Source organism: Adiantum capillus-veneris, chromosome 21 (assembly GCF_014529385.1).
Source record: "Adiantum capillus-veneris isolate H3 chromosome 21, ASM1452938v2, whole genome shotgun sequence".
Lineage (NCBI taxonomy): Eukaryota > Viridiplantae > Streptophyta > Polypodiopsida > Polypodiales > Pteridaceae > Adiantum > Adiantum capillus-veneris.
This window is the reverse complement of record NC_140951.1, coordinates 68,254,543-68,264,101: the sequence shown is the minus strand read 5'-3', so window position 1 is coordinate 68,264,101 and position 9,559 is coordinate 68,254,543. Positions and strand designations below refer to the sequence as shown.

Here is a 9,559-nt window from a genome sequence, read left to right as displayed (position 1 = left end):
GAAAGGAGAATCTACTTCACCTACAGAGGAAAGAACATGTATATAGATGCTAGTGAGCGTGGTCGCACTATTCCACTTTTAAATCCTCTTGCTTTTGATAAGTCAATGAAGAGCTCAGTTTCTGCGTACATGATTTTTGTCAAAGAGTCTCTAAAAGATACTAATGTTTCATCAAATGTAAATGGTAGGAATCGAGAAGAGTTAGACTTGTCTAATTTTCTAAAAGGATTCCAAGATGTGTTCATTGATGATATCCCTATGGACTTACCTCCAAAACGAGGGGATGATGACCATCGTATTGAGCTCCTTCCTGGAAGCTCACCACCTAATAAGCCTCCTTATCGAGTCTCACAAGCTCAACAAGAGGATATCATGAGGCAAGTACAAGAGCTGGTAGACAAAGGGATGGTGAGGCCTAGTTCCTCTCCCTTTTGTTCTTCAGTCCTTTTAGTGCAAAAGAAAAATGGTACATACCGTATGTGTGTGGACTATCGAGCACTAAACCATATCACTATCAAAAACAGATTTTCGTACCTCGGGTAGAAGATCTGTTTGATAAGCTACAAGGCTCGACCTACTTTAGTAGGATTGACCTTAAGAGTGGCTATCATTAAATAAGGATAGTTGATGAAGATATCTTAAAGACCGCGTTTCGCACAACGTTTGGTATTTATGAATATCTAGTCATGCCTTTGGCCTTGACTAATGCACTAGCTACGTTCAATCGTTTGATGGAGAAAATTTTTAGACCATACCGCAAATTCACTAGAGTGTTCTTTGATGATATCATCATCTACTCCAAGTCTCTGGAGGAACATAAGCAACATCTCCAAGTGATTTTTCAAGCATTGAGGGAGAACAAGCTTTTTCTCAACCAAAAGAAAAACGAATTCTTCCTTCAAGAGATTCAATACCTAGGTCATATTATCTCTAAAGATGGTATCATAATGGATCCATCAAAGTTAGAGGTAATAAAAGCATGGCCTAACCCAAGAAATCTACATGAGCTAAGAAGCTTTGTTGGTATGTGCGCATACTATAGACGCTTCACAGCAAAATTCTCTCAAGTAGCACGACCACTACACGACTTAACTAAGAAGAACGTTAAGTTCGTATGGACTGCTAAGGAGCAAAATGCTTTTGAAAAGCTCAAAGAGAAGCTTACTTCCCAACCAGTCCTCGTGCTTCCGCATCTCTCAAAGCCATTTGAGGTTCAATGTGATGCTTGTGGTGATTGCCTTGGAGCATTTTTGCTTCAAGAAGGGCATGCCATAGCATATGAGAGCCGAAGGCTCAATATTGATGAACGAGTCTTGGGAATTTATGAGAAAGAGCTTTTAGCTCTTCTACATGCCCTAGACACATGGAAGCACTACCTATTGGGGACTCCATTTATCCTACGAACCGACCACCAAAGTCTCAAGTATTTCATGATGCAAACCAAGCTTTCCGACAAACAAATGAGGTGGGAAAATTTTCTTTCGCAATTTAATTTCCATATTGCTCACATAGCTGGTAAGCACAATCAAGTGGCCGATGCACTTTCACCACGACCCAAAGTTAATGCAGTGTCTATAGCTACTCACAATGATCTATCCTCTATGATAGATGAGTATGCTACTGACCCTGACTTTAGAGACTTAATGTCAGCCCTTTCTTTGGGGAAGAAAGAGGAACCATTCACCTTGTAGGATGGTTATCTTCTCCACGGAAATAGGCTATGTGTTACCCATTCCCTTCGTGAGAAAGTTATGTATGAATCCCATGCTCCTCCATATGCGGGGCATAGAGGTATTCAACCTACTCTCCGAGGAGTAGAGACGTACTTCTATTGGCCTACCATGAAAGTGGACATACAAGAGTATGTTTCAAAATGTGTAGTATGCCAAAAGACCAAGTATGATAGAGGGAAGCAACCTAGATTACTCCAGCCATTGCCTATCCCAAATTCACCATGGGAGAGTATATCCATGGATTTCATCTTTGGAATACCCAAGTCTATCCATGGGAATATAGTAATATGGACAATAGTTGACAGGTTTAGCAAGCAAGCACATTTTATTCCTGTCAAAAAGACTATTAAGGCACATCAAATGGAAACTCTTCATATCTCATATTTTCAAGCACCATGGATTATCCACATCCATCATGCCAGATAGAGATCTTAGAATGACCAGTAATTTCTAGAAAGGTCTCTTTGAAAATCTAGGAACAAGATTGAATTTGTCTTCGGCCTATCACCCACAAACGGATGGCCAAAGTGAGTTAGCCAATCTTACGATACTCGATCTACTCAAGACTTATGTTACCGAAGTAGATCGACGCTCACAATGGGAAAAGTATTTACCTCGTGTAGAGTATGCCTACAATAATACTGTACATACTTCTATGGGAAAAGCATCTTTTGAGATCATTGAGGGAAGACCTAAAAGTCCATTGCTACTCAAAGTACATGGGAAGATCTTCACCGCCGCCAATGAGTATAGCCGTGACCTACAAGAATCTTTTCAAAAGATTAAGGAGGCTATATCCACCTCTAACCAAAGGCAAAGAGTTGTTGCTGATAAGCAAAGAAGAGACTTAATGTACAAAGAAAATGATTGGGTCTTACTCAAGTTTCCTAAGGCTCGATTAAGGCAAATGACGAGCAAAAATCCTACAGGCCATCAAAAGTATTATGCTAAACTAGCAAAAAGATACTATGGTCCTTTCCAAATCTTGAAGCCCATCAATGAGACGGCTTATCAACTCAATTTGCCCAACCATTGGCTCATACACAATGCCTTTCATGTAAGCCTACTTAAGCCCTACAAAGGAGAGCCACCAACTGAACGAATTATTGAAAGACCCTCCCGAAGTTGAAGACCAAGAAGAGGTGCTACAACCTGAAGCTGTTCTTCGGCATGAAGACAAGGTACCACGACATGGTAAGATTATCCGACGGTATCTTATTAAGTTCAAAAATTATCCTTTTGAAGATGCTAGATGGATGCAAGGAATACAGCTTAAGGATAGTATGAACCTTGTCAATGCTTACAATGCTACATTAGAGTAAGCAAATATACAAATTTCTTTTAAATGACTCATGTTTTTGTCTTATGAGACTAGTCCTCTTTTTAATTGTGCACAAATTTAACTGGTATGCATGCTTAGAATCATGTTTGTGATGACGACGTCTCTCAAACACCAAGTAGAATTTGTCGCTCTACTTTGGGAGAATGAAATGGACTAAAGAGCAGACATGCTTGCGGCAGCTATGTCTCCCAAGCACCAAATGGATTAGTCATCCATCTTGGAAAGATGTCGTAGGGTAAAAAGGGATCCTCTACCCGCTAAGTAAAATTGACTAATGACTTAGGCTTTATCTCTTCTACCTCATAGTCAAGGAAGACTATGATTTCAAGAGAGAGGTAATGTCATAAAATCTAATATCTAATATCTAACCAACGCAAATGATTTTCTCATATTAAATTGATCACTTAATGTGGGAGAATAAACGGGAACAAGTGTTAAGATATAGACATGTGCTTATAGATCTATCTCAACACGGGGCCAATGGTAAAGGGGCCCAAATGAGAGATGGTATATCAAAGAGCAAGGCTAACAAATGGAGCATAAGACCTTAGGGTAAACTTCATTGAAGACCTCCAATAATGTGTGTAAAAGGCCTTTGACCTTAGGTAAGCTAGGGCTGAGCTTGAGGCGCGGGAACCCGACCCGGCTCGAGGTGCTTGTCTTGCTTGTCATGCTTGATGACTAAGGTGCTTGCGGTGCTTGAGATGCTTGAGGTGCTTAATTATTGAGATTCTTGAGGTGCTTGACATGCTTGATATGCTAGGGTTGCACTTGAGGTGAGAACACAGCCCAAGCTTAAAGTGCTTATGAGCCAAGCTTGTGGTGGGAACTGGGCCTATGCATGAGGGGCTTGAGGTGTCAAAAAGTCAAAGATTCAATCCCTACAAGGAGGGGGCGAGCCCTACATGAGGGGGGATGAGAGAGAACACCCACACACTCACACAAGGCATGCATGGTAATAAGAAAGCAAAAGGGACACTTGTCAAGTTCCTCCTCATGTTGCCCTCATGGTGTGCTTAAAGCCTATTGGTTGGCCACCCAAGGGGTCCAATAATAATTTAGGAGATTTAATTAATTGATTTAGAATTTATCTAGCCCTCTCTCTCAAAGAGGAAAGGGGGACACTTGTCTCAAGGATACCCTTGCTGTTGGTAATGCCTCCTGCTTATGATTGGCTAGGCCTGGAGGGGTCCAATGAGCTTTAAGCATGAGCTACAAGGGGGGGTCGACCCAAGCAAGCTAGGGGGTTGCTTAGGGGGTATACTCACCCACACACACACTCACAAACACTCTCATTGTGTGCTATGCAAAGTGCAAGAGCTCCCTCTCCTTCTCCAAGCAAGTAGAGGTTGAGAGCCTACACCAACACTCTTGGATATGGAGTGCAAATCCAACCAAGAGCCATGCTTCAATGCTTAAGCTTGCCATATCCTTCTTCTTCATTACTATGCTATTATGTATGCTAGCAACAAGAGTTATGATAATTGAGGAACTAATTCTTTCTCCTACGAAATGTTTCTTCTTCCTCTTCCCTACCCTCATTCCCAGCTAGCTCTCTCCACCTTCCAAGGTGTTTGAGGTCTTGGGAGTGAGGCTTGGGATAGTTAAAGCTTTCTTCAAGTTTATGTTATGTTTGTGATGCATGAAGCTTTCCATCTTCATTGCATCACCTAGGTCACAAGGAACACAAAGATTGTATTGTAACAAGTCTCTCTTAATGGGAGAAATCATAATACAAATGCCTATTGGAGGGGGGACCCCCCGGCTCCACATAAATCCGGTCCTCAAGTGTTGTCATGTTCTCTAAATTCTCTCTCTTGCAAAAGTATTGTTCATGCCAAGTTAACTAATTGCTATGATTATGTTGCTATCTTCAATTATGTTCACCCGCTATGCTCACAAAGTCATTTCTCAAAAGTACTCTCATTAATTTCCGCTACTCTCAAATTAAATAGGCCAATTTCATTACAAGAACCCTTCAATGAATGGTAGTGTAAAAGTAAAATGTAAAGTTCCTAAGAGTGGACATGGTAGTGTAGTGAAAAATGCTTATACAATGGAGTATGAATGATGAAATAATTGTTCTTCAAGATGGGATTTAGGCATATCTTTGCTACCGTGGAGAGGAATAATCACGTAGCTAGGAGAGGCTTAGAGATTTGGGATTTTTCAATCGAGAAAAGGGGGATAACCTTACTTGGAAGGGAAATCTTCTTTCATAAAAAAAATCCTTTGATTATGATAAGATTACACTTGAGAACTCAACTTCCTCTTGAGATAGTTAGATATTTACTTAGTTATCTCTCTCTCTCTCTCTCTCTCTCACACACACACACACACACACACACACACACACACACACACACCAATTGCCAGCTTGCAAGTAGCTTCCTCTCTCTCTCTCTCTCTCTCTCTCTCTCTCTCTCTCTGTCTCTCTCAACAAGAGCACCCCACAAACCTTGGCTTAGGAACGCACCCCTAGAGGACCCCTCCTACAAAGAACAAAATAGCAAAAATGTGCACCCCCTCAATAGGGGGAGTGGAAGTTTTTTCTTGAGGAGGGGGGCTTTAATGAGGTACACCATAATTGACTCACCCCACCTCCCCTCTAAAAAATTAGCACCCCCCACTCCCCTTCCATGGTTAAAGAATCTTTGGAGGGGAACCGAGATTGGAGAGACATATCAAAAGGTGAAGCTCCACAAGACTCCAACCTAGATGAAATCACTCTATCTCATAGAGCTACTCCCCTCAAACTCTCAACCTTACAACCCATGGACCCTCTCAACTAGTTGTTGTTTTATGCATTATTTATTAGGGTGACATCCATGAGAAGTAGCAATATCTTATGCGTTCCACCTTATGAACTAACTTTTTCTTGTTTTTGTGTGGGTGGTGGTGGTAGGCAACAAGAATCTCCTCTCTCTAATGCATGTGCATCAAGGACAACACTCTCCACTAGTCAAAAAACCCCTATAAAAACTATGTTGTTTTTTTCATAGGAAGATTGTGACACTAGATATTGAGAGTTCATTAATAAGTATGACTTGTATATTTTTGCAAAATTAGTCTTATATAGCTTTCTTAACCAAGGATTGTTAAATTATTTAACAACCCTCTCTCTCTCTCTCTCTCTCTCTCTCTCTCTCTCTCTCTCTCGCGTGGCCTAGTAGGCCTCCTGCTCCTCTGTTAGGCATGCCTACATATGGTCTGTAAGCCCTCTAAATTTAACATCTTTTGGTTATTTTACCAAGATATTACCCACTGGGCTTGTGCCTTTACTCACTTAGGCCCCCTTCTCTCTCTTTTTTGGCACTGTCATAAGGCAGAGTCTATGGGGAGAAAATTTGCTAGCATGGCCATAGGGGCTTAGGCCAATGGGAAGTTGCTGGACAAGGGTGTGTTTTTTAGGTGGAGGGCATGCAAGGGATTTAATTTTTGTTGTTAGGCTAAGGCTTTGGCCACATATGATAGGGGTATTGCTAAATTAAAAATTGGCGTCTAGAGGGTTATGTGGAGTGTTGCATGGAATGCAGCTATCGCTTTTCGACCGTTTTCCAGAACGATGAGCTGCTACGTGCACGGTGCAGGTCCTCTCTCTTCTGTGTGGAGTTATAGGTCCTTGATTATTAATGATTTGCAGGTGCTTCGACTATCCTTTGAGAGATCAGGTGCTCTCTCTCTCTCTCTCTCTCTCTCTCTCTTGCTTGTTGGGTGGTCTGCAGCCTACATAGTAGATTTTGGGAGTGAAGATTCATATATTTTTGTGTTGTATCTGCTTTTCCTCAGCATTCCACAACGAACGGTGCTCTTATGTCAGGCTCGACAATTCTAACTTCTAGCCCTCTTTCTCTCACACTTGCAAATTGTGCTTGACGAAATTTATGTTTCTTCTGTCAGACAGCGGCTACCTTCCATCCTCAGCTTCCAAGTGTGATTTTTTCTATCCAGCTACTTTCTTAAAACCCCTTTTTCCCATGGCAATCTTCTTTTTGCTGGGATAATTCTGCAACAACTGGGTCTGAACCTTGGGGGAACATCAATGGCACTTTTATGGAACCTTCACAAGTTGCTCAAGGGCCATCTGAGCTTTTCTCTAAATTGATGTCTTTTTTTGCTTAGAGGCACTGGCTTCTCTCTTTGTTGCTTTTTTAATGAAAATTTTCATTTTTGGACAATAGCTTGATTATTTATTCTTCTTTTGGTTATCATCTGCTACACAGAGCTTGTTCACCTCTTAAGAGCTTATGAGGTCTCTAGCTTTCATACTTCATTTAGAGCTATGAGCTCCTGATTTTTCCCTTCTTTTGAGTTTTGTTACAAAGTTCTATGGTAGTCTCCGCTTGTTCGTGTTCTTCTGTGTTCTCAAGTCTTTTGAGAGGTGGATTTTTCTTTGTTTGTTTTTAAACGCTCACGTGATTTCTTGCCTAAGAGAATGGAGTTCTCTTTCTATGATTTGTTTTCAAGATCGTAATTGAACCTTTTTTATCTTTCTATAGCTAAGGGGAGTTTTAGCCTCGACAGCTGCATTGGCCAAAGGGAGAAACTACATAATACGTTCAGATGATGGTGTAGATGGAAATATGGGATATCCCTATCCAAAAGGGGCTTCCTCCATTTTTGGTGGTGCAAGAAATCTTCTTGAGGCAATTCAAGATAGCCCCTCAACATAGATGTTACAAGAAATTTAACTATGATCACTCCAACCCAGCTCCAAATACAATCTGAATAGCTTCATGCAACCACGATCTTTGGTAGTATGCAAGCACTTGCAAATCTTCATGGGCATGGCACTAGAAGTGTTGTGCTAGAATTATTTCAAGATGCTTCTTTAATACGTGATATGAACAAAGACAGAGGTCTTTTTAATGTGCTCCTTTCCAGGTTTTAGCAATTGAACCCGTATTTGTTCTCATGAGGAGAGGGTATTTCATGGACCAGTCCGGTGCCGAAGAAGTGTGTAGAGACCTTGATTTTGGTCAACCCCAATATCCTACTTTGTATGTTCTTCAAGCTATTATTCTAAATCAGGTGGGACCGTTGGCTGTAGGTAATGGTAGGGCTGGATTTGCTACTGGGGAGCACTATTGGCATTTGTAACTTCATTGCATTTTGAGGCACTTGATTCATAGCCCGAAACATGTTAGTTTTCTTTGTAGAGTGCTTCTACTTGATTTTCATTGCCTAATCTTATGATGTATACTTCAGAGATAGGATTTAGGTATAGATCTTCAGTTGAAAAGGGGCATGAAACTAGTGTAACTGGCAATCCACATGTTTGTCAAGATCTCGAACACCCATAATTGCATGTCTTGAAGGTTTCATCAATTGTACCAAGTGAGGAAGAGCAGCCTACACTTGACTAGGTTTGATCTTGTAGATTCTCTAGTGGACGTGGGGTGGTCGCATTGTGCGCTTAGAGACGGGTCATGCTTGTCAAACATCCACAAACACTTAACTTGTTTTCCTTCTGACGAGCTAAGAGTTTCAGCCTTTCTTATGCATGGTAAGTGATGATTTGCAATTGTAATGCTCCCATCAATTAGTTCGTTTAGTTTTTATTTTGATTTTCTTGCAACTAGTGAACAGACAAGGCTTGGGCAATAGACCCAAGGTTTTTGTAGGACGTTGGATGTGAACACCACAACTGCCAGCAACTCTTGCATGTAGAAAAGAGGAACATAGCAATCTAGAGTTGGCTATTACTGAAAATCAACAAGATTTGTCTCTTGTTCTTGAAAATGTTAAAAATCAAGGGCTTGCTTCAAAATTCTTGGGTTCCAACGCTATATATGTTATACCGCTTTTATAACCCCATAATAGCATAGAAAGCGCGAAGAAAAAACGGATGCTAGAAATTGGCCTTGACACTTTGGGAGCTTAATGTTGAGAGCACAACAATGGAAGATAGCAGATTATTTGATGTGCACAATAGTCTTTGTAGAGAGGATTGTAATAGTTCTTTCCAGAAGCACATATTTCCAATGAGCTCTATATTTCACCATCTTTGCATTGGAGAAGGTTGAGGCAATGAGTTCATGTTCAACACTTCACAACTTTTGCTTAGCTTAGAGCATTGGTATGATTGGTCACTTGATGTCACTGTTGATTCTTGGATTGACATGTATTTGGAAGTTTGTTGAGATACTGGGAATTCTCTATTGCGGCTACACTTACTGGCAAAGATCCAGAGGATTTAAAGAGACATGTCACAAATTTAATCTTTGCAGGTTTGCTGGCTGTCAAGCATCAGAAGGTGGGCCACCCTGGTATAACATGTTATTGTACACTCGAGTGTTTAAATATGACTAATGAAAAGTGCTTTTTTAGGGTAGATGGTATGAGACAAACCTGGTTAATCAAGTCAAAATTCACACCAAAAAAGGCTGCAGCAAATTGCTGCTCTGCAAGGGCCAACAAAGTTTGTACTTTTACCAACATTCCATATGTCCAACGGTTGGCATTTTATCGTTCCACATATCAA

At 40.8% G+C, this 9,559-nt stretch overlaps 1 pseudogene; it reads left to right on the top strand.

The window, feature by feature from the left end:
* The first annotated feature begins 6,600 nt into the window (after nt 1–6,600).
* On the top strand, nt 6,601–8,959 carry LOC147431108 (uncharacterized; annotated as a pseudogene).
* Nucleotides 8,960–9,559: the final 600 nt, after the last annotated feature.